The sequence below is a fragment of the Bombina bombina genome, chromosome 1, assembly GCF_027579735.1.
Source record: "Bombina bombina isolate aBomBom1 chromosome 1, aBomBom1.pri, whole genome shotgun sequence".
Lineage (NCBI taxonomy): Eukaryota > Metazoa > Chordata > Amphibia > Anura > Bombinatoridae > Bombina > Bombina bombina.
In genome coordinates, this window is record NC_069499.1 from 263,145,621 (window position 1) to 263,170,683 (window position 25,063).

The 25,063-nt window shown below is 38.8% G+C and overlaps 1 long non-coding RNA gene across 1 annotated transcript in view; it reads right to left on the reverse strand.

Moving 5' to 3' along the window:
- LOC128645161 (uncharacterized) overlaps positions 1-18,882 on the reverse strand; it is a 39,507-nt gene extending 20,625 nt beyond the window's left edge. The window contains exon 1 of the long non-coding RNA XR_008400080.1: positions 18,653-18,882. This is a non-coding gene — a long non-coding RNA (uncharacterized LOC128645161). The remainder of the gene's footprint in view (positions 1-18,652) is intronic.
- Between the last annotated feature and the right edge of the window lie 6,181 nt (positions 18,883-25,063).

Sequence of the window (25,063 nt, forward strand, 5' to 3'; positions counted from 1 at the left end):
CCCCTTCGCTACCGTGAATTCTAGAAAAAAAGTACCAGAGAATTTTTTTAACACTTTGATTAAACAGAAATCATTTTTTGATTTACCTATGAAAAATATATTTTTTTTTTAAAGAAAACAACCCAAGGTATTAATCTAGGCCCATTTTAGTATATTTGATGCCACTATTTGACCGCCAGATACAATCAAAATAAAAAAACAAAAAAACTTTGGGTTTCTTACTGAAATTATTTACACACAACTACTGCAGTCATTTAAAAAATGGTTATAAAAGCTTCTGTAGCATATTCTTTGTTCAGAAATAGCAGAATGCCACTAACTATAATTACCTTATGCGACATTTATGGCAGTGAAGGGGTCAAATCAATTAGCTTGTAAGGTAAATTTTTTGAGTAGAGATTACCCTCCCACCTGACACCTCCAACTCCCTGATCCCACCTGACACCTCCCAAACGGCTCTCTTCCCTCCCTTACTCTCCATTGGTCACCACCATCTTAGGTACTGGCAGTTTAGGGATTTTGTTTTATTTGTTTTATTTTTATTGTTGTTATTGTCCCCACAGAAAGTGATCACTTTCTGATCCCCCCTAAAACTGCTCTTTAACCCTCCCCCTATCAACTGGTGGCCATCTTAGGTTCTACCCAGTTTATTTATTTTTATTACTCTTTTTATTTATTTTGTATTTTTTTTCCTGTAGTGTAATGGAGCCCCCTACCTCCCCCTATAGTGCTGCAGGCACGTGCACGCTCCAGAGGCTCTTGTTTTGCTGTTCGAAAACAGAAATCAAAACAAAGAAAAAAATTTGATAATAGCAGTAACTTGCAAAGTTGTTTAAAATGACATGTTCTGTTAGAATCACCAAAGAAAAAATTGAGGTTTCATGTCCCTTTAAGGAGATTTGAAAACTGGATAAAATCTTTTTAGAGCATGAAAGAATGACAACACATCTCACTAAAGTGCTATACACTTAGGAATTTGGGCTTTACAAATAAACAGTACAATTAAAAAGAATATTTTTCAATAAAGTACAACTAAGAGGGGACCTCCAAGATGTCCTAGAGAAGCGGTGGTTAAAAATTGCATGAGTGCCCAAAGTGACACTCAAAATAAATGTGCGGGCACCTATGCTTTTCAACAAAGGATACCAAACAAACAAAGTAAATGTGATTACAGAAGTGAATTTAAAAGTGTCTTAAAATTACATTTTATCTGAGCCTCCTTCATGTTGAGCCTCCTTTAGCCTTCAAAACAGCATGAATCTGTCTAGGCATGGATTCAACAAGATGCTGGAAATGTTGTGGAGGTATTGTGCACCATGCAGACATGAGTGTGTCACGCAACTCCGTGAGATTCGACGGAGGTGTAGGCCTGCAGCGAATAGCCCTTTCCAGCTCATCACAAGATGATTCAAGAGTATTCAGCTCTGGAGACTGAGCGGGCCACTGCAGCAAAGAAAAGTTATTGTCATGCTCCAGGAACCATCCCATAGTGAGGCGGGCTTTGTGGCATTACATACGCTGTGTCATTCAGACATGAATCTAGGAGTATCAATGGACCCAACGTATGCCAGGAAAACATTCCCCACACCATTAAACCGCCTCTATCACCTTGCAAAGTTTTCATCAGACATAATGGGTCCATGAATTCATGCTGTTTTAGCCAAATTCAGAGCCTGCCGTCAACATCAATCACTAGGAACTTCGACTCCTCAGAACAAGCAACCTTTTTCCAGTCTTTAATGGTCCAGTGCTGGTGTTGCTGTGCCCACAGAAGGCATGCTCTCTTGTTTTTCTCTGATAACAATGGCACCTAACGTGGCCGCCGGCTGTTGTAGCCCATCTGCAATAAAGTGCGCCTAGTGGTGCGTTGCGATATGTTTCTCTCCGCACCAAGGTTGAATTCTGATGTGATTTTTTTAAACTGTGGCCTGTCTGTTTGCTTGCACAAGTCTAGCTATCCTCCTCTGACCCCTCTCATCAACAAGTGCTTTTTCTTCATTGCACCATTTTCAATACACCCTTGAAACTTTGGTGTGTGAAAAGTTCAGGAGTACTACTGTTTCAAATACGCTTGACCAGCAAGTCTTGTGTCTACTGTCATGCCTTGTTCAAAGTCCATTGCTGTGGTTTGTACACTTAACTGATAGTAGGAAGGTTGTTCTGCTGTATTTATACCAAAACTGTGGTCATGTGACGTGCAACGTAGTGGGACAAACCATTTGTGTGCACAGCAGGGTACTTAATAAAGTGGCCGCACAGTGTATATTTAATTGAGTATAGATAGATCTCAATACATCATGTACAATCACTCTCAAAGAGATCCACCGTCGCTATCCTAGAGTACAGTATATGTCCAGTACCTGCAGAACAGATTCGGAAGCCTAGTGGATAGTACTAAATTCACACCATTTAGAAAGGGAATTCATAGCTTGGCAGTAAAAAAATTCTGAACTTGTAAAATGGTGAAAATCACATCAGATACTCATCTATGTTTCAGAAACAAAGACTCTGTAACCAAGCCTGTCAGTGTATCCACTTTATTGGTAAAGAAGTAGAAAACTAGAAAAGTGGGAAGTGGCCATTAATTCTGACCTGACTTTAGGACAGTGAGAAAAAGTAATCCTTGACTTGGCCAAAGGCAGAATAATAGTCCTATTCATATATCTTCATATCTCTTGCAAGGATTTGAAACCAGCTCTGAGAATCATGTGCCCAATAGCCAAGCAACATCCAAAATATTAGATTTTTGCATGTCTTGTTTAACATGACTTTGTACCGTCAGATGTAAGCTATAGGTGCCGACGGTCTCAAAGCATAGCCAGAAACAGACAGAACAGGATACTTTACCAGAGCTCCCAATCCCACAATTTGTGCAATCACCATAAACATTTGTCCTGCCATCACTTACCTTTGTTACTCTCTTATTTATGTCCTTAATGTCCAAAACCTATTAGAGGTCACACAGACTCTGTAACTCAAGAACTCTAACTCGCTCTAAGATTGCCCAGACTCTACTCCTGAGCATTCTGAGTGCCTTCACTTATATTCCATTATTGAGAGCTATGAGGCTACTATTAAAAATCCTTTATCATCATCCAAGGCTAAAATAAACCCTTAAGCAATTTTTTTCTAGTATGTATAAACTATAGAAAAGTAAACTTTACTCTTCTTCCTTCTAACATAAATTGAAATAATAATTGCTTCTGAACCTCTAATTTGGAATTATTATAAATTACTGAAATATGTCAAAAGACAAAGAAAAGTTGTCATACTGAAGATCATAAAGATAAAACGGCAGTTATTTCAGTATTAGTGTTAAGAATCGTAGACATAACAAAGGTTTTACATAGAGAGGGTAAATAATAAATGTTCCTAGAAAGGCAGGATTCCTTCATATATAATAGTCGCAGGTAAGCCACTAAATACATTAAAACAGAGTTTTTGCATTTTATTTTTTAATTTGAGAAAATTTCAGTCCATAAGAATTTTTTAATTTATATAATAATGAAAACTCATCAGCTACTTTGCATTCAGATCCCCCTCCCACACAGTATTCCAGTCCATCAGAAAACACTGGTTGTTTTGCAAAACAAAACTGATTTACTTAAAGGCACATGAAACCCAATTTTAGAGCATATGATTTTAAACAACTTTCCAATGTACCTGTATTTGTTTTTGTTCTCTTGGTATCCCTTTTTGAAAAGGGATACCTAGGTAGGCCCAGGATGATTAGTGGCTGCATGTATAGGCCTCATGTTATTGGCTCAGCCAATGCATTCAGCTAGCTCCCAGTAGTGCATTGCAACTTCTTCAACAAATGATACCAAGAGAATGAAGAAGAGAAGATAAGAGAAGTACATTGGAACGTTGTTTGAAATTGTATTCTCTTTCTTAATTACAAAATAAACATTTTGGGTTGTATGTCCCTTTAGCCTAGACCACTATAGTGTTAAAAACATTGTTACAAACACTGATGCCAAGGCACAAGCACTCTCCTATGCATATTATTTAGGCATTCTCCTTAATTAAGGACACCATGAGAATAAAGTAGAATTGATAATGGAAGTAAATTGGAATGTTGAATGAAATTGCATGCTCTAAGCTTCATTTTAAGTTCAATGTCCCTTTTAAACATATTCAAAATGAAAAATACTGAATCAATTAACCATCATTTTTACTTTTGTATTGGTTGTATATATTTCATCATGTAGGTGTGTGCAAACCAATGAAATTCAGAGCTTGTGTAAGATCACCTGATATTCGTTATATTGTATATAAACATTTGTACAGCTTAACTAATTTAACCCCTTCCTGCCACGACTCAAAGTTCTGATGTAAACAAATGAGTAAAAATTGATAGTGAAAATAGTGATTTTAATGATGGGATCAGGTCAGCGAGAAGTGCCTATGACTCTAAGCACGACCTCCAGCCTGCGATCCCATATAGGAAGCGGCTACGGTTTCAAGATAGCCAAATGGCTAGGACATTCCATGCCGTCCTAACGACTCTAAAACCAAGCGCAGTTAGGATGGCATAGAACATCCTAATGGTGAGAAGGGGTTAAATAGACATGTGTCCAACAGGTTGGAATACAACACAAAAGGAAGCTTCATACCAAAATTGTGTCTTAAAATTACATGCTCTGTCTGAATCATGTGAGTTTAATTTTGACTTTCCTATCACTTTAAAACCGATATTATAAAGGACACAAAAGTTCAAATTTACGGTATTCAATCAAAATTTAGCCATGTCCTTGTCAGCTAATTGATTCATATGTCAGCTAATAATTATGTAAGCTTCACTTTTGTTCCTGGCCAGTCCTGCTGCTGGTGCGTAGCAGTAGCCCTAGCTACTACTTTAACTTTATTGACGTTTAGGCTGCTGTCCAGCTGTTCCTTTGCTGCCCTAAAAACATTTCTCATAGCAAATAGCGGATAAATATATTTTCATTAACAGATTCCAAATAACCCCCTTAAGGTATATCAGACAAAACAGTTTTTTTTCTGGACACATTATTCAGCCAAAAAAAAATTGTATTCTGTACAAAGTTGTTGATTTTGAGCAAACCATAACTGCGTGTCTGTACACATCTGGTTTGTACATATGAGCTCACTGGCTGAGATGGAACACTCCCACCGTTCTATTGGTGGACAGTGATGACACCCCACAAGCACAAGAGCAAAATATATTTCGTTTTCAACACAGGAATGTTCATTTAAGAAAACATAATACATATTACATAGCTCTCCTAAATATGCAATGTAGAAAAAAAATTTGGTCTCCTTTTAGCTTTTATAATGGCCCCACAGCAAAACCGATCAAACCCATTGTGCATTAATGTAAGCAAAGTAGAAGAGAGATATAAGTATTTTTGAGGAAAAATATAGGATTTGTTTTCCAAGAGTAAAACTCGTGCCTTTTTCTGCTCAAGACAAAAATCTGTGCTGTAACTTCCAAGACAGCATGCAGTTCCAGTACAGCCAGCATCACATCACTAATCTACATTAATACAGCAAAAATAATAGTTCTATTTGCATTGCTTAAAGTGAATGTAAATTTTGATGCTAAAGTGCCCGGTTTTTAAAAATTTGATTAAAAACAGGGGCACTTTAATTCATTAAAATTTACATTCACTTCTGTTGTGAAAAATAACTTACCTTTTAATCTTGACAGCTGCTCCAGCTTCCTCCACCCGTCGCAAAGCCTCTTCCAGGGTCTAAAATGAGGAATCCGGCTTCCTCCAATCACGGCATTGACTCAGACACTGATTCCCCCAGGGGGGAAGCCGTGATTGGAGGATGACTTATTCATCATTTCTGACATCAGAAATGGCTTGCAACGACCGGAGGAAGCTGGAGCAGCTGTCAAGTTTAAAAGGTACGTTTTTTTCACAACACGAGTGAAATGTAAATTTTGATGAATTAAAGTGCCCCTGTTTTTAATCGAATTTTGAAAAACCGGGCACTTTAGCATCAAAATTTACATTCACTTTAATTTAAAGCCCTTCTGAAACTGTAGACCCTGCAGTGACGTGCTGTCATAGGAGGCAGGTGAGACAGCGCCTCACCTGTCCTATGTGTGTAATTACACAATGTAATACATTTTAATAAAAAATAATAATAATAATAATTTTTTATAATTTTTTTTAAATTTATTTATTGGTGACCCCCATACCCCCATGCGGCCACCCACTCTCAGCTATCTTATTTTTATTAATTTTGTGTGTCGCAAACAAATACATACATATTGCGCAAGTAGGTAGAGACTATGAGCCCTTCCGTTGCGCAATATGATTGTATTTGTTGGTATGGGCCGCTGGAGACTGCCACCCAGTGGCGAATAAGCTTTATTGTCTCCTCTTTGCGGCCCATACCGCTCCCAATAGAGGCTGGTCTATACTAGCCTTGGGAGCCCTGCCTACCCCTCAGCCAATCAGCGGTCCCAGTCTCACTGACAGTGAGTGACTAGTCAGTGGGTGGGACTGTTGCGGCGGGCGGGAGATCAACATACCAGGCGCGGAGTGAGACTGTGAGAGATGCGGACAATACCCCCAGAACTAGTCAGCCAGCGGGGCATCTTGGTTGGGAAACACCGGGGAATCCGGTTGATGTCTGATACCCCTTTTCGGTTGTGGGGGATAACAGCGAGAGACAAGGTATCTCTCTGGAAACCAGACTTGGTAAGGTATCGCTGTACACCCTCTATAATAATTGTTAAAAGCTGAAAATTGAGGCGGGGATCTCGGCGCTTTCACCGGTTCCATAGTTTGTGATCGGGTGAAGAGAGGAGGGCTTTGCTTATTCTAGTTGTTCTTCGGCCGTCCCCTACCCCTCCTGTTTGCGGTGCCGGGCCATGCTGCAGGGCTCACGGCACATCCTCAGCTATCTCTGAGCCCCCAGATCACTCATAGCAGGTTAAGAGGGTGGGGATGGAAAATCTGGCCTATTGCAATGCAGACCCTTCGTCTGCTCCAGCACATAATTATTTTACTGATATGTGCTGTGCTGTGTATATAATGATATAAGTGGCACTATGTAAAGTCGTGAGTCAGCAAAATAAATGTTTGTGTTGATGTACTTTCTGCTCCTAAATTTGTCGTATTTGCTTATCCCTAGTTCATGCGTATTCGAATTTGTGTTTCAGGGTGTTTTGTTTTCTTCTTCAAGGGGTTAATGACTGCATCGTTATTTCTTTCTATTCTTTATCTGTCCATTCTGTATATATATATATATATATATATATATATATATATATATTATATGTGTGTGTTGTGTGTGCATGTATTTTAGCTTTGGGGGCTTCTAATCAAACAAAAGAAGGGAATGTTATGATAACAGCCTCTGTAATTAGTCAAATGTAGTGTGATAGGGCTGATGTTGACTACTTCAGGTTTTTGTTTTTTTATAATATGCATGTGGAATTCTTTGTTGTATTATATAAACTTTCAATAAGTGACTGGTTACCTTTTCTGTCAAGCAGTAGGTTATTATTTTGTATTGCTGTCAGGGAAACGCAGTAATCTTTCTATTACCTGACTGTGAACACTTGTTATACTTCCTGCTTTTTCACAGTAAGATACATGCTGCTTGAAATGTGACCTTTGTGTGACAGTATGTAGCCATATCTGTTTACATTGTAAGTATGGTGCTAAAGATCCCATTTTGTTTATTATTCCATCTTGTATGCAGATATATTTGTGATGCAAATTATATATATATATATATATATATATATATATATATATATATATCTATATATATATATATATATATATATATATATATGTGGGAATGTCTGCCTGCCTGTGTGTGTGGGTCTGTCTGGCCGTGTGTGTGGGTCTGTCTGGCTGTGTGCGTGGGTCTGCCTGTGTGAGTGTGTCAGTCTGCCTGTGTGAGTGGGTCTGTCTGTCTGTGTGGGTCTGTCTGTGTGTGTGGGTCTGCCTGTGTGTGTGGGTCTGCCTGTGTGTGTGTGGGAATGTCTGTCTGTGTGAGTGGGTCATTCTGCCTGTGTGTGTGGGTCTGTCTGCCTGTGTGTGTGGGTCTGTCTGCCTGTGTGTGTGGGTGTGTCTGCCTGTGTGAGTGGGTCTGTCTGCCTGTGTGTTTGTCTGCATGTGTGTGTGGGTCTGTCTGCCTGTGTGTGTGTGGGTCTGTCTGCCTGTGTGTGTGGGTCTGAATGCCTGTGTGTGTGGTTCTGTCTAGGTCTGTCTGTCGGCCTGTGTGTGGGGGTCTGTCTGTGTGTGGGGGGGTTTCCGCCTGTGTGTGGGGGGGTCTGTCTGCCTGTGTGTGTGGGTATATCTGTCTCTGTCCAGTACTTGCGTTATGTGCTAGAAGTTGACATAACTAACTCTTTTTAGATGCTAAATACTTGTTGGTGACAGTAATTTAGTGATATACGTATGTTTGTGTATATATATATATATATATATATATATACTATTTATATATGCGTTTGTTTCGTGGGTGTTTCATAGCCAGTGCCTCATCAGCATCTGACCTCACCGCACGTCACTGAGACCCTGATCTACCTCCTTGAAATACAAAGTAAGGAAAAGGAAAAAAAAAAGAGTAACAACAGTAACAAAATGAACATTCAGTGCTAAATTACAAGTAGAGCGCACACAAATGGGAAAATTTGCCTGTTTGTGGGCACACAATAAATAATCAGCCATTACAAGTGGCTGGTTATTGCTACGGCAAGCTCGCAGTAGCAATTAGCGCTCAGAAAATTTTCTAAAAAATACCCTCAAAATAAAGAGCATTATAGTTTGTTTATTTAAAAAAAAATAGCATTTTTTTCATAATAAAAAACAACTGCACTAGGCAGTTTTGGGGCTTTAAAGTTGGCGGGAGTGAGGTGTTAGAAAAAAAACGGCACTGAAAAGTGTTTTTTACATTGCGGTCTATGGGTATTGTGTGTTCCCTGTAAATATATATGTACGTGCTTATACACATATATATATTTAAAAATGCTGCAATCACTGTGCTACTTACCCCCTTTGCTGCGCTTAGGTTCTGAAGATTCAGAAGGAGGCTCCCATTGGAGCCTATGGAAGCACGCTGTTGTGAGCGCAATGCTTCCTAGCGATGCGAACGATTTGGCTTACACTTGTAATACCAGAGCACATTAGCGTGCGCTGGTATTACTCAGTGGAGCGCTATTATGGCTTGCGCGCAAGCAATATATAGCGCTCCACTTTTAATCTAGCCCTCAGTGTATAATGTTAAAGAGCATTCTAGTCCCTATTTCTGCCATTAATTTTTACCTGGCAATATTTTTTAATAATACTGCAAAATGTGGGGCCTGTGACAGGTTGTGCGGTGGCCATGACAGGTTGCAATTCTTGAAGCTACTTATGAAATTTCAATAATGTGCAAATTATTTTTGGATTACAGCTACACCCTTTACTAAAGTAGTCAGATACGGCTACAGGAGTAACTGCACCCTAGTCTGGGGCTTTGTGACTCTTGGCAGCAGATTTTATATTTCTCAACATTACCCTACCCCCAGCACTAGCGCTAGACTACTGCAATATGATAAAAATTGCAGAATGTGCTGCTTTTTATATTATCTTGTTTGACTTTGGGAGAAAGTTCTCTGACCTGCAAGATGAGCTTTTACAGCAACTCCAAGTTCCTAAAATGGCACCAGTAAAGAAACTATCTGCAATTGCAGCCAAGAGTACTGGGCTAAGATTTGCTCAGAAATGCCTGTGTGCCCTCCTCTCCTATGCTGTTTTTGTATTGTGATATACTGCTTCACTGCAGTATGTTGCTTATTAGAAGGGAGTTGAGACTACCCTGATACCAGTGGCAGCCTAAGATATGTGGGAAATTGCTAGCAGTGGACACCTGGTCCCCATACATTTCAGGAGACATTGTGGCAGTGGGTTCCGTCCTGCATGTAGAAACCCTTACCCATTAATATCTAATTTTCACAACAAAGCTTGAAGTTGTATGTGGAAGACTGCCTAGAGGTGTACCTGGTTAGTCCTACCCACAACAACAAGAGAAAGGGTCTATTTGGGTGGAGAGCCCTAGCCCTGCAGGGTATCTTACAAGAATTTCACTGCACTTTTCTATTTCTGGCTCTATAATTGGATCATGTGGGACCAATGGACCCAGGTAGCACATAGAGAAAACACATTCTGAATAATGGTGTTTTTTTAGAGAAATGAATCTTATACGATGCCCATCTGCATGTTCTCATGTGCAATTTCAATCTACTGAACTTTAATATTTGAGCAAATGACTCTGGTTTGGTTTAGACTGTAGTGGATGGACAGTTGAGGGGCGTCATTTCATTCTTGGACCCAGACAGCACAATATCTTGAACTTCCCCAGGGCCATTGAGAGATATCTTGATGTGTAATAGGTGTAATTTGCAATTCAAGTGTACGGATGATTCAGTCCCTTTTTTCTGATGGTTATTCTATAACACTGCAAAATTATTTTTATCTGCATCTTGTCACCTAGTCAATTTGTCTAGTTGCTTTCTCAATGTTGAGCAAGAATGAATTGAAATTTAACTGATTTTTCACAGTTCCAGCCACTTAGTATTTTTCATAGAGTTAATATCATTGTTTATGATAATATATATATATATATATATATATATATGTGATATAATGTTTAGTACTCCTGCTGTTATTTGACATGCATGTTCGTGTGTGTTTATCTCTGATAATCATTGCTTTATGCTGGAAATGGATAGACTTACTCACCCGTCAGCATTACTTCCCCAGACGTGCTTATCTACACCTGCCCATAGGGTTTCCCATATAGACAGAGGAGCCAATATTTTATACATAATCTTTAACTGCTGTCTAAATATAAATAATTACAAATATATATATATATTTTTTTCATTATATATATATATATTGCTGTTTATCCCACATTATGCAGATGGATATATCAACCTATACTAGTTACATGTCATTACCACCTTCATAAGGTTGATGTCACATTCATATTAAGAACTTGCTATAATATTAGTAGGAAATATTACACTGATTTAAAGTGATAGTAAATCCTAGCATTTGTGAAAGGCTAGGCTTTACCAGTGGATCAAATAAAGGGGACTTTCAGTCATGAAGTATAAAATACGTCATGCTGAAAGTTTATTTGTCTGAAGCGTTCCTCAGGCAGCACGATATTTTGCTGTGAGGTGACATTTCTACCTCTTAGCCAATAGCCGTGTGGACCAGCTGCCGCCATGCCAGATAGCCAGCCACTATTGGCTAAGATCATCACACAACAAAATTGTGTTCTGCCGTGGGCTGCCTGAGGCGCTCAGTGCGGCGAACGCTTTTGACAAATAAAGATAATTGATAAATCAAGATAAAGTATTTTATACTTCATGACTGAAAGTCCCCTTTATTTGTTCCACTGGTAAATCCTAGCGTTTCACAAACATTAGGATTTACAATCACTTTAAGTTTGGTGTCCTGTAAAATTATCTTTAGTAATTTTTGTAGTTGCAAAGCTCTTTTTCTGATCAATTATGCTGTAGTACATTTCTCTTAAAATATATCCATTCCCTATACACAAAGAACATTTTCATTTCTTTAATTTTTTTATAGTGAACTTAAATCTAAAGGTAATTAATACACTGTGCCCCTGATTGGTCTCAGATTTAACATACATATTTGCCACTATAACTTTTATTGTACATCCTATATGCTGGTATATTTCAGGCCATAATCTCAAGACACCTACCCCATTGCTCCTGTTTAAAGTACATTTCAAAGTTATTGTTTGGTGCACTATAATATATACACACAGTGGCGTAGCGTGGGGGGGGCCACAGGGGCGGCTGCCCCGGGCGCTTAATTCTTAGGGGCGCAAAATTTGCGCATTCACTGCCTCACATCGTCCCTTCTGTACTGCAGGCAGATGCAGCACTAAGGGAGGAAACATTCAAGAAAGGTCTTTTTTTTTTTTATAGATTAAAATGTATTTTATTGTGTGTTAACTTCAGAGGGGGGGCTGGGGGTGTAAGCGCTCTTTCGGCTCTCATGGCTCCGCGTGCGATGTCAGGAGCACTGTTCCCTCTAATGAGCGCGGCAGCGCGGCCGCGCATTAATTTGAGTGACACCGCGCACTTCTTTATTATCCCCGCGCACCAAGATGCATTAGAGCCCTTAGCCGCGCCAAAAATTTCAGTGCGCACTCGCAGTTGAGATCTGGAGTCTGTTTTGACCAGGAGAAACTGAGGTGGAAGGAGCATTGTAATGTAAGTCTAACTTCTATATTGAATCTAACTAGAAATAAATAGTTCCCCTACTTTTAGCCCTGCTGCTGCGGGCTAGCACAGCACCGGACCGGACAGGGAGTTAACAAGATGTTTAAACGTATATGTCTTGGGCTGCAGACACTCTCATTTTATTATAACTTAAAGTAATAAAATGAGACTGCAGCCCAAGACAAATACGTTTCAACATCTTGCTAACTCTGTAACTTAGACACCACACACAAACTTAATCGCTGTGCTCCACTAAAGCAGAGGCGTGTACTGGGGGAGAATATACATTGCTGTCTGACTTCAATGCTGCAGCTGCCGTACGCTGGGGAAATGAAAAATATATGAGCTGCCTTGCCCTTGCTCTCTTTCATCCCTTTGTAAATTACTGAAACAGCCGGCCCCAGAGTCATACAGAAACACTCCCCCCTCTCTATTCTTGGATTATGCTTTGCTTGCAGATATAAGACGTTGACAACGAGTAATATTTACTCATTGCTAGTCTAGTATACATAATTATAAATCATAATAAGACTTAAAATGAAAATAAGATATTGTGGAATAGCCCCACACATTAGGCTGTACAGGCTGTAGTGTTTGTTAGGTGAACATATCTACCCTGTGTGAATTGCACTTTATTAAGTTTAGTGAGCAGATTTGAATTGCCTACCTAAAAATGTTGTGAGACTCAAGTCACAGGCTACTCTAACACTTATACTCCACTATATGTCTGCTTGAGTATCGTTGCTGAGTATAGGTTGCTGAGTATCACAGTGTATGCATGTGTGTGGGTATAGGTGTATGCATATGTGTATGACTGTGTGGGTATAGGTGTAGGGGGCGCAATACTTGCCTTGCCCTGGGCGCTGGCAACCCACGCTACGCCACTGTATACACATATTTGTGTGTCTAATAACAAATGTATTTATGATAGTTTGTTTTTGTATTTAATAGACTTAATAGCGCCATCTATTGATAGTGCATACCATTGAAAAGCTGCCAGCTTTTTCATGAATTGAATGGAGGTCTCTACAGCTATACCTTGTGTAGATTTATTAAAGGCTAAAGCCTTTCATCATTGACATGCTCCAGTGGAGTTTAGAAATGTTCGCATAGATGTTGGCAAAGTAACATAATTTAGAGTTGTTATTTAGTACATATTGGTCTCCTTTTCGCTTACAGGGACACGAAACCCAAAACTTTTCTTTTATGATTCAGATAAATTATACAATTTAAAACAACTTTCCAATTTACTTCTATTATCATTTTTTGCTTCATTCTCTTGGTATCCTTTACTTGAAGGAGCAACAATGCACTACTGTTAGGTAGCTGAACACATGGGTAAGCCAATAAAAAGAGGTATATTTGTTTAGGGCAGTCTAATTTTTGTTTAAACTACAGATGTAGAAACAACCTATGTTGTAACTCTTTTCTATATAAATAAGTTGGAAAAACTGCCCAGAGGGCAGTATTTTGTGGTGACGGAACCACCCTGCCATTTTCGGAATCCACCTGGATGCAGCTTACGCAGCATCCAGGTGGATTTTTTTACCACCCTGCCATTTTTAGAAACCACTTGGATTCAGCTTACGCTGCATCCAGGTGGATTCTTTTACCACCCTGCCATCCAGGTGGATTCTTTCACCACCCCATTTGCTCTCTCTTCCCCCTCTCTTTTGCTCTCTCTCTCCCCCTCTCTTTTGCTCTCCCTCTCCCCCTCCCCCCTCTCTTTTGCTCTCCCTCTCCCCCCCTCTCTTTTGCCCTCCCTCTCCCACCTCTCTTTTGCCCTCCCTCTCCCCCCTCTCTTTTGCCCTCCCTCTCCCCTCTCTTTTGCTCTCTCTCTCCCCTCTCTTTTGCTCGCTCTCTCCCCTCTCTTTTGCTCTCTCACCCCTCCAATTGCTCTGTCTCTCCTCTCTCTTTTGCTCTCTCTCCCCCCTCCATTTGCTCTCTTCCCCCTCTCTTTTGCTCTCTCTCTCCCCCTCTCTTTTGCTCTCTCTCTCCTCCACTCTTTTGCTCTCTCTCTTTTGTTCTCTCTCCCCCTCTCTTTTGCTCTCTCTCTCTCCCCCCTCTCTTTTGCTCTCTCTCCCCCCTCTCTTTTGCTCTCCCTCCCCCCTTTCATTTGCTCTCTCCCCTCTCATTTGCTCTCCCTCCCCCCTCTCATTTGCTCTCTCTCTATCCACTCCCTCTCATTTGCTCTCTCTCCTCCCTCTCTTTTGCTCTCTCTCCCCCCTCTCTTTTACTCTCCCCCCTCTCTTTTGCTCTCTCTCCCCTCTCTTTTGCTCTCTCTCCCCTCTCTTTTGCTCCCTCTCCCCCTGAGAGCTGGCTCTCCTGAAGCTGTCTGTCGCCGCGAGGCGGCTGCGCGCGCATCTAACATTCCTTTGAGGATGTGTGCGCAACTTCTGATGGCAACGGACATTACAAACGTAATTATTATATAGATTCCCCAGTTTTGCACAGCCAACATGGTTATATTAATATACTTTTTACCTCTGTTATTACCTTGTATCTGAGCCTCTTCTGACAGCTCCCTGATCACATGGCTATTTATTTATTATCTATTGACTTGCACTTTGGCCAATTAGTGCAGTGTCATGCCAATTCCAGGGGAGACAGCACAATGTTATCTATATGGCTCACATGAATTAGCAGTCTCTTGTTGTGAAAAGTTAATAAAAAGCATGTGATAAGAGGCTGTCTGTAGTGGCTTAGAAACAGGCAGACATTTATAGGTTTAAATGTTATAAAGTATATTTATATAACAATGTTGCTTGTGCAAATCTGGGGAATGGGTAATAAAGGCATTATCTATCTTTTTAAACAATAACAATTCTGGTGTAGATTGTCCCTTTAATATAATGTATTTTTTAGCTAATTACTGACCCAAGTGACCTATAACAATTTTAAGTCTATCTGGCTATTCTTCCGTTTGTTCATTTTCTATAGGACAGAGGTCCAAGAGTGGCTTAACTCCTTAATGACAGCGACATTCCCTGGACGTTACCTATCACAAGACGTTTAAAGGGCTTTGACAGAGCGGTATGCAGAAATAGAGAGGGTTCTCTGCTATCGACAAGACCCCTGCTATTACAACCCTGTACACCTGCTCTTTAATGCAAATATCTTATCAGCCAATGATGTGGAAGCAAATTAATGAATGAAAGCATTTAGACATGGTTTAGTTGTTGCTCAAACCAAACATCAGAATGGGAATTAAATGTTAAATATGTAACTGTGACTGTAAGTGATTGTTGGTGCCAGAACGAAGGGATTGAGAATCTCAGAACTTGGTGTTCTCCTGGATCTCCTCTACAGTTTACAGAAAATGGTGTGAAGAAAAAAAAAAATCCTGTGAGTAGCAGTTCTGTAGGAGAAAATACCCCGTTAATGAGAGAGGTAAAAGGAGAATGGCCAGACTGATTCAAGCTGACAGTAAGAGAAGTTAGAGAACATTAACACGGTGCTACGTAGAAGAGCATCTCTAAATGCACAGGACGTCAAACCTTGAAGTGGATGGGCTTTAGCAGCAGAAGACCACTACTGTCAGATATAAAAAGGAAATTAAGGCTACAGTGGACACAAGCTTACCAAAACTGGATAGCAGAAGATTAGACATGCAGATGGCAGAGTTAGTATTTGATATAAACATGAATCCATGGATCTGTTCTTCCTTATGTCATCACCTTAGACTGGTGGTGGTAGTGCTATGAAATGGGGAATGATTTCTTGGCACACATTATGCCCCTTAATACCAACTGAACATCTTTCAAATGCCATAGTATACCAGAGTATTGTTGCTGGCCATGTTCATCTTTTTACAGCCACAGCTTATTCATGTTCTGATGACTACTTGCAACTAAAAAACACACCATGTCACAAAGCACAAATCATCTCAAGCTCGGTCCATGAACATGACAATGAGATCAGTGTACTCCAATAGCCATCACTGTCATTAAATCTCAATCCAAAACAGTACCCTTTGGTATGTGCAGTGAAAAATCTGCAGTAACTGCAATGCTATCATGTAAACATGGACCAGAACATTTTAGGTACATTTTTCAGCACCTTGTTGAATCCATGCCATAAAGAATTTAATTTTTGTTTTAGTGTTAGAAATGTGTACCTAATAAAGTGTAACATACTACCTATGCTTCTGTTGCAACCGTATCTAAGCAGTCAGGCAGTGAAGTGTGGACAGATCAATTGCAGGAAGGAAGTTTCTCAAGCACAAAATATAGAAATCTTTTGACAAACAATGGTCTTAGCCCACAAATCCTTTCACTGTCTTGAAGGGAGTTAGCACACATACAACAAAATACAGACAGATTTTCCTTATGTGTACATTTCAGGATTATTCTAGTAAAGAGCTTACTACACAGTCAAACCTGGAAATGTTCTACAAGAAAGTAGACTATGTTAGAAATGTAAGTTTGCTACATATATTTTAGTGACTGAACAAATGAAATGGGAGTATTCAAAAATTGTTTACTTTAATAAAAATAGTAGCTATATATAACACAGGAAGCACTAAAACGAGAGTAACATAAAATATTTCAACAGTGTATTTAAATGCTGCATTCAATACATATCTCTGATTGCCTGACCTGATAAAGAACAGGAGAATACTACAAAAAGGAGGGATCACTTAAGAATTTTTTCAACTTTACAAAACAAAGAAATCCCCATGTTAGAGCAGGATTATAGCACAACTGCCATACTCTAAACAAGGAGAAAATAAAAAAATAAAACTGAGATTCTATGATTGTGTTAAAATACAAGGAAAATAAATATTACCCTACAACATCCCTTATACTAGACACAGAACCACTACAGCATGTCCCTGCACATTTCTTCAGACTTCAGAAGCCATGCTACAAAACTTCATATGTTGCTAATATGCACTTATCAACTTTATTTTTTTAACACATTCATAGCACTAAAGGAAGTAAAGACATATTAATATTGTTTTTTACATGTGCATTGGAAATTAATCCCAGCATTGCAAAAGATCAGCATGCAAGACAGATGTTTTAAAAGCATCTTTATACTGTTACTTTGATATCAACATTTGCAATGTTGTGCTCTTCAGAGACACACCCCAAGGATTATTTCTTTTAATTTGCTGTGACCAATAAGGGAATGATATAAACAAGCCCCCATATGAAGCAATGAATGTGCAGCACAGTGAGTGTCTAGGTTCTGAATTTAAAGGAATATACTACAGTCTCAATTGGGAGGAGTGGAAACACTAAACTTTTTAGAGTCAAATTACAGGAAAAACAGGCAGAATAAATAATGGCCATGTACTGCAGAGTTTTCTCACTATGCATAATTAAAATGTACAGGGGGGGGGGAGAGCTGTTGTTTTAATATAGAAAACCTTTTTTATTTTTTTGCTAGACTTTTATTTTATTTTATTCTTCTATTTGTCCTAATTGTTCAGGGGGGGGGGGCAATTATATTTTGCTTCTATTTGCAAATATCTTTTTTCAGTACATCATATAAAAAAAATGAAAGTCAAAGTGTATGCTTTTGCTATTTAATAGAATTTCTCATACATTTTCCACAAGATCCTCAATCATGACAAATATATTTTAATACAGAGTGAGAGCAAATAAAAAGACCCCCTAAAGACACCTGCTAGACTAGGCTTATCAAATCAAAGGCCCTGTGGCTAGTGGCAATGTGGCCCTCAAGTGAGTGTTGTCTTGTTACAGCTTATTCATCCTACACTATATCGCTAGCTCTCTCCTTTAGAACACGTGTATTGCCATTATAAATATTTCTGGGTGCATCTGTTTATGTTGTTTTGTAGTACCTTCCTAATTATCGGTATTTTGTTTTATTTGGGAGGGCTAAATGTTTCCTCCATTGCTAGTCCAAGAAATGTCTATTATATTCCATGGGATAAATACACCACAGTCACTAGAGGCATATAAATCAGCCATTGCATAAGAATGGGACATCTCTCACAGGACAGAGAATATTGCATGGCAGAGAAGGTGCATTTTATGCACAGGGAAAATATATGTCATATTAGATAAAGAGATAATATAATTAGTATTATTATTTCTTTACAGCATTTTTCAGCTGGAATATCATTTAACAGAATCTAGATTCCTGCCTCTAAGGGTCACACTCAGAGTTTCCATATGGGTACTGAGTCTTACACGACAGCAATGATGCAGCCTTTATTGTGCACTAACAAGTTGCCCACAACAAAGCACAGATTTGAGGGGACCCCATTATTACTGCTGGCAGAAACAGAGAGGTTTCTATAAGCAGAAGTAGTTACTGACAAAATAAAGTGATCGTAAACAGATAAGTAGGTTAGGAAAAGTGTCTTTAAATAAGTATACAGGGAGCTGCATATTAATAGTAGGGGGAGAAAGCGTTAAAGCAGAGGTAGCTCACCAGCTGTGCAGATCGTCTCCAGATATCAAGCAACTTTTTATAATGTAACTCCACAGAGTGTGCGTAAGATAACGAGATACAGCAGACGCGCTAGAGTTGCTTCTTCCTGTAACTTCCTTTGCTAAATTGTCAGTTTCTCATTTGACCAAGCCCAAAACCCCAAAGCACCGTGTGCCCAGCCCAGATTGCTACACAAACTGCATGAGAAGCACAGCAGCGCAAACACGAGTGCTCAGCCAGCGGTCTATTAAACATATTTTTAAAGACAACACCTTATTTACTGTATGAGAGTGTTGCACAGAAAACTGTGTGAGGTGACAGCACTATCACTAAAACGATCGGTATATTATACATCACAGGGCTTGAGCGACCATACAATATTCACACTATAAAAGTAAAATGTATTGAATGCTGTATATCACACTGCTTCAGAGAACCGTCACGTGACTGTGGTACCAGTTTATCCAAACTATCCAGCACAGTCACTTGATTTAGTACCAGTGTGTACCCAGCCCGGGGCATCCACAACGCTCTGTCAATTAATTAAAGGGACAGTCAAGTCAAAATTAAACTTTCATGATTCAGATAGGGAATGCAATTTTAAACAATTTTACAATTCACTTTTATCATCAAATTTGCTTTGTTCTCTTGGTATTCTTAATTGAAAGCTAAACCTAGGTAGGCTCATATGCTAACTTCTAAGCCGCCTCTTATCTCAGTGCATTTGACAGTTTTCACAGCTAGAGGGCGTTAGTTTGTGTGTGCCATATAGATAACACTGTGCTCACGCCCATGGAATTACCTAGAAGTCAACACTGATTGGCTAAAATGCAAGTCTGTCAGAAGAACTGAGATAAAGGGGCAGTCTACAGAGGCTCAGATACAAGGTTATTATAGAGGTAAAAAGTATATTATTATAACAGTGTTGGTTATGCAAAACAGGGGAATGGGTAATAAAGGGACTATCTATCTTTTTAAACAATCTGGTGTAGACTTTCCCTTTAACACAATAACAGTCTCATAAAGATGAGAATACCCATACCAGGTGGCTTAATTCTCAGCTCACGGACTGTCTAGAATACAAATGCAAATACACAATCAGAGCCCACGTCACATAAGTGTGTCCTGCCCAGAGTACTTACTGCTAAACAAAATATGATGGACACTTACCACCTACTCTTTTGATGTAGTGCATCACCCTTTAAAAAACTACTGATTGCCCCTCAGCAATGTGTTCATTGTGAGTTTTCTATGACAAATAAGAATGACCAGTTTCCCAACAGAAGCACCATAAACCAGAAGAAGGGGAAATGAGCTGGAGTATTACAGAATGGTCTCCAGCAGCTGACAAATAGAAAAGGCAAAAGCCAAAAAAGTCAGGGAAGGTTTCCAATGAGACCACTGCACAGAACAGATAGCAGGCAGAACAAAACATAAGCCTTAGCAGCAGAGCGAGGAAGATAACCACATAGCAAGACAGTTCAGGCCCCAAATAAAGTCATAAAGAGAAAAAAACAGCCCATAATAGCAAGGGAAGAGTAAGAAGAAACATGAGGTGAAAGAGCATTGCCCCTAAAATCCCCATAAAAAGGAGAGATGTGATAGGAGAAACCATTATTCAGAAGTTGGCAGATTAGAAGCAAAAGGGAAGCCTCAAATATAGTGATAGATAAAACCTTAAAGGGACAGACAACACTAAAATGGTTATTGTTTAAAAATATAGGTAACGCCTTTACTACCCATTACCCAGCTTTGCACAACTAACATTGCTATATTAATATACTTTATAAGTTTATAGCATTTACACCTCTAAATGTCTGCCTGTTTCTAAGCCACTACATACAGCCTCTTATCACATGCTTTTTTATTTGCTGTTCACAACAGGGGAGTGCTAGTTTATGTGAGTCATATAGATAACATTGTGATCTAGCTCGTGGCTTGTGGCAGACACTGCACTAATTGGCTTAAAGGGACATTAAACACTAAATAAATCCTAGATAGGCTGAGGCATTCAAAGAAAAGTAACGTTTTAATGTCTGTAAAACAATGGGAGGTGCCATGTTGTAACTTAGGTTACCTTCTCTGCTGTGCCAATTAGGGACAGTTATAAATAGGTTACTAGAGTGTGCAGACAATAGGGGCCCCATTACATATGCAGCGTCACCCGTAAAAGCCGGCGACGCCGTTTTTTGCACGTTTTTGGTATCCTATATACAGCGCCGCATATAAATGCAGCACGTATATTTCACCTGTCGCCCGCAATTTTTACTCCCATAAGCTAACATGGGACTGCGTCGTAAATCGATATCCAATATCCAGCACAAGGCCTTACATGGCGAAAATGGAGAAATCTTACTCCATTTTTACCTCTCCATAAAAGGCAACCGTATCAGGCCTTGCACTGAGTATGGGAGCACCATAATTCTCGAAAATGCCTGCAAAAATAAACTAAAACACCTAACGCATGCGCAATGTCTATCTACCTGTCAACCGCAATTCCCCACCGCAATAACTAATAAAGTCTATTAACCCCTAAACCGCCATAGCCCACATAGCCTATTAAATCTATTAACCTCTAATCTGCCGCCGCCAACGTCGCCGCCACTATAATAAAGTTATTAACCCCTAAACCTAAGTCTAACCCTAACACCCCCCTAACAATTATTATTTCAATAAATCTAAATAATATTACTATTATTAACTAAATTATTCCTATTTAAAACTAAATACTTACCTATAAAATAAACCCTAAGATAGCTACAATATAATTAATAATTACATTGTAGCTATTTTAGGATTTATTTTTATTTTACAGGCAACTTTGTATTTATTTTATTTTTTATAATTTTTTATTGAGGTTGGAAATAAAGGCATACAAGGAATATGCAATAAAATAACTTTGTATTTATTTTAACTAGGTAAAATAGCTATTAAATAGTTAATAACTATTTAATAGCTACCTAGTTAAAATAATTACAAATTTACCTGTAAAATAAAACCTAACCTAAGTTACAATTACACCTAACACTACACTATCATTAAATTAATTACATAAATTAACTACAATTACCTAAAATTAAATACAATTAAATAAAATAAACTATAGTACAAAAAAAACAAACACTAAATTACAGAAAATAAAAAAAAATACAAGAAGTTTAAACTAATTACACCTAATCTAAGCCCCCTTATAAAATAAAAAAGCCCCCCAAAATAATAAAATTCCCTACCCTATACTAAATTTTGCGGGGCATTGCCCCAAAGTAATCAACTCTTTTACCTGTAAAAAAAGAAATACAACCCACCCAACATTAAAACCCACCAGCCACACACCCCTACTCTAAAACCCACCCAATCCCCCCTTAAAAAAAACTAACACTACCCCCTTGAAGATCACCCTACCTTGAGCAGTCTTCACCCAGCCGGGCAGAAGTCTTCATCCAATCCGGGCAGAAGAGGTCCTCCACCCGGGCAGAAGTCTTCATTCAAGCGGCATCTTCTATCTTCTTCCATCCGACGAGGAGCGGCTCCATCTTGAAGACATCCGGCGCGGCGGAGCATCCTTCCTGGCCGATGGACTAACGATGAATTAAGGTTCCTTTAAATTACGTCATCCAAGATGGTGTCCCTTGAATTTCGATTGGCTTATAGAATTTTATCAGCCAATCGGAATTAAGGTAGGAAAAATCCTATTGGCTGATGCAATCAGCCAATCGGATTGAAGTTCAATCCGATTGGCTGATCCAATCAGCCAATATTATTGAGCTCACATTCTATTGGCTGATTGGAACAGCCAATAGAATGCGATCTCAATCCTATTGGCTGATTGGATCAGCCAATAGGATTTTTCCTACCTTAATTCCGATTGGTTTTTAGAATCCTATCAGCCAATCGGAATTCAAGGGACGCCATCTTGAATGACGTCATTTAAAGTGATGGTAAACTCATGTAAATTACAATTACATATTTACATTAGTATGTGTACAAATAACTAAACCGCATTATCCTTTTTTTATATTTATATACATTTTATTGTAAATTTTAATTAGCTTCTTTTACCTTTTTGCGCCGCATCTCTCCGCCTCGCTCCGTCCCTCTTATCTTTCTCTAACACTATTCTGTGCTTTGTCCTGTCTCCACCCTCTATTCACGTCACAGTGTTTGCTCGCTCCCGATATTATAATTTTTAACGCATGCACATTGGTTTGCATGACGTCTATCAAGTAAACATTGACTCGTGACATTCAATGTTTACTTTTTCATTGCGATCGCAGAAGTAGTGTGTATCGGATGTGCGAGCGATCTTAGCCATTTCAAAAGTCTATTATTTCCTAATTCCTCAATTATTTTGTAAGTTGTATATAAATCTAGTAATTTATATCACTAATTTGGAGATATAATGTTTTTACAATCGCAATAATAATTATAATAGAAACGATATAGTAAGTAAAGATTTGGGAATAAAAGAATAAATCCAATATACAACAACAATGTACTTACTGGCACTGTTCCAAGTAAATAATGTATTGTATACTAATAGTATACAATACAGTGCTTACTTTAGCGCGCCGTGCGTGCCGTGTGGAAAACAACATAACACGCATGCGTCAAATATAATCTTCTAAGGATTTGTAGACTGTTGATTGGTTCTTACGATCGAAGGATTTGCTCGTTAATGCGCATGCGCCGAAAATTGTATTGCAGGAAGCCTGTCTGGCGACAGGATTGTTCATTGGAAACAGAAATGAAAAATCGGTGTGACGTCACGGTGGGATGGCGATTTTACGGAACGTATATATTAATCATGATTAAATTGTAAGTAAATGGCTATATGATGTTTAAATGGAAATTTCATGTGAATATGTATTGTAGATCAACAATATTGATAAAAGATTATGCCTATACTGAGTTTACCATCCCTTTAAAGCAGTGATTTTTAACCTTTTTTGTGCCGTGGCACACTTTTTTACATTAAAAAATCCTGTGGCACACCACCATCCCAAAATTTTTAAAAAAATCACACATTGTAGCCTAATACAGCATATATATATATACACACACAAACACACACATACTGTATGTATTGTGCTGTTATGCCATGCCTCCTACAAACTACCCCTGCACTGGGAGTAAAAAACAAGCAAAGTTTAAAAAATGTCACACTGTTGTCAGTCTGCCGTGGCACACCTGAGGATCTCTCATGGCACACTAGTGTGCCACGGCACACTGGTTGAAAAACACTGCTTTAAAGGAACCTTCATTCGTCGTTAGTCCATCGGCCAGGAAGGATGCTCAGCGCCGGATGTCTTCAAGATGGAGCTGCTCCTCGTCGGATGGAAGAAGATAGAAGATGCCGCTTGGATGAAGATTTCTGCCCGGGTGGAGGACCTCTTCTGCCCGGATCGGATGAAGACTTCTGCCCGGCTGGAGGACCACTTATGCCCAGATCGGATGAAGACTTCTGCCCGGCTGGAGGACCACTTGTGCCCAGATCGGATGAAGACTTCTGCCCGGCTGGGTGAAGGCGGCTCAAGGTAGGGTGATCTTCAAGGGGGTAGTGTTAGGTTTTTTTAAGGGGGGATTTTGTGTGGGTTTTAGAGTAAGGTTGGGTGTGTGGGTGGTGGGTTTTAATGTTGGGGGGGGTTGTATTTCTTTTTTTACAGGTAAAAGAGCTGATTACTTTGGGGCAATGCCCCGCAAAAAGCCCTTTTAAGGGATATTTGTAATTTAGTATAGGGTAGGGAATTTTATTATTTTGGGGGGCTTTTTTATTTTATTAGGGGGCTTAGATTAGGTGTAATTAACTTCTTGTAATTTTTTTTTATTTTATAAGGGGGCTTAGATTAGGTGTAATTAGTTTAAACTTCTTGTAATTTTTTTTATTTTCTGTAATTTAGCGTTTGGTTTTTTTTGTACTATAGTTTATTTTATTTAATTGTATTTAATTTTAGGTAATTGTAGTTAATTTATGTAATTAATTTAATGATAGTGTAGTGTTAAGTGTAATTGTAACTTAGGTTAGGTTTTATTTTACAGGTAAATTTGTAATTATTTTAACTAGGTAGCTATTAAATAGTTATTAACTATTTAATAGCTATTGTACCTAGTTAAAATAAATACAAAGTTGCCTGTAAAATAAAAATAAATCCTAAAATAGCTACAATGTAATTATTAATTATATTGTAGCTATCTTAGGGTTTATTTTATAGGTATTTAGTTTTAAATAGGAATAATTGAGTTAATAATAGTAAATTTATTTAGATTTATTTAAATAATAATTAACTTAGAGGGGTGTTAGGGTTAGGCTTAGGTTTAGGGGTTAATAAGTTTATTATAGTGGTGGCGGCAGATTAGGGGTTAATAGATTTAATAGGCTATGTGGGCTTTGGCGGTTTATGGGTTAATAATTAA